The sequence below is a fragment of the Dendroctonus ponderosae genome, unplaced genomic scaffold, assembly GCF_020466585.1.
Source record: "Dendroctonus ponderosae isolate FM_Combo_2020 unplaced genomic scaffold, Dpon_F_20191213v2 Dpon_F_20191213_8, whole genome shotgun sequence".
Lineage (NCBI taxonomy): Eukaryota > Metazoa > Arthropoda > Insecta > Coleoptera > Curculionidae > Dendroctonus > Dendroctonus ponderosae.
The window spans coordinates 6890290-6892035 of record NW_026019016.1 but is presented as its reverse complement, the minus strand read 5'-3'; positions in this window follow the sequence as shown (position 1 = coordinate 6892035).

The following is a 1746-nucleotide window of genomic DNA, read 5'->3' as shown; positions in this document are numbered from 1 at the left end:
ATCGGAAATTATGATGAAAAACTGATTAACATGAGCGTGTCTCTGTTCGAACAGCAATAACCGTTTAACCGAAAGGCCGTTACCAATTTAACCACTCTTTTATCTGAAAGAAGGGTGGAAATTGAAGGAAAATCTAAAGCGTGCCCTTTAATGAAGCGCAGTTTTCTTTTTAATCTGACCCGATTAGAAACTAATGTTTTGATGTAATTAGTCGCTAATCCGCAGACAACGTCCTGAGGGAATGCGGAGATCAATCCCCTCTTCAAAACTTGGGCCGAGGAAAAGATGGAACGCGTTTAATGTAATAAGCCGACGATTGGTTTTGGGGGAGACATTTTCGCGATCAGCTTTGCATTGAAATTGCATTCGATGTGCTTTGGGATCTACAAGATACACGAAGATCAATGGAAAAATAATTAGTTTGCCAATTGGATACAAGAACTCTGATATCGCACGCAAGCCCATTGACGATAAAGGATAAATAATGTTTCTGGATCAGTTAAAAATGTTAAAATAAAGCTGTGGAAAAAATTGAAAATGCATCTGTTAAAGTTAAACTAGAATAAAAATTGGATGTAAATTATTCGATATTTTTCTTGTCGTGCAAAAAACTAAATACTTTTCCAAGTCACGGAAAGTTATATGAGGTATTTTGAGATAAAAATTGGGGCATTTGAAAGATACTTTAAACACTTAAGTACAGAGTTTAAGCACGCAAATTGATGCACACGCAATATAGATGTATTTATGATTCGATATTTTTATTTGAGTTTGCATCTAATTTCATTCATTCTCGATAACCTTATGTATTGTTTTAGTTTGTATTAAGACCAAAGTGCAAACAATTTTCATGCAATCCAGTGTTTGGAAAAACCTGAAAAGGCCCCACTATTGGTTGCTTATTTTCCAGACTTCGAAAGCTGATCCCCTTCTAACATCAGCTAAAAAACCTCTAATACCTTATTATAAACTTAATTATTCACCAAGTAATGTTAGGGTTTGCCTCCACAAAATTTTACCCTTTTAGCCTGTAAAGTACCTGAAATAAGCACATGCCGCACAAATGTAGGAGCGTACTTATGAATATGTAACGAGTATGCCAACTTGGCATTATTGTAGTTTTGAGGTTTTGTCGGGTTTCATAATTATGGCTTTTGACTCTTAAGAGGTCTTGTGGATTTTAGCATACGTTACTAGCGTCACTAAATGTGAGCACGCCCGTTTGTTGATTATGTAAGATCAGGTGACAAGTCAGCAGGTTGTTAAGGACTATAATTAGAAGAAAAACAGTACCAGAGAAAGTTAACAGGCATATAATTATTGCAAGTTATGCAACTGAAATCGAACAGTAAGCAAACAAACACGTACTGGGAATGCACCTTTTTGAAATATGGTTCAATCGTTTTTGCCGCAATTTTTTTTCTTTCGCAGCTTTCAAAATTAATGAAAATATTTATATACTTTTGCTATTTGTGACAATACAGTGAAAGCAGGTATCTAACACGTAAATTGAAAGCAACGTTAGAAAATAAGACAGATTACATGGAATGTGAAATCGTAATCATTCCTATAATTTTAGCGAAATTTTCAGTTGTTATGTTGATTTAAAAAAATGGTTTGATTACTTTCTGAGAATTGTACTGCTGAACTTGAGCATTGAGCGTAGCTAGAAATTATTTGAAAATACTGCTAAAACCCGAGTGAGTTTAACCGAGTTCCCATAATTAATATTTTTATTTTCTTTTT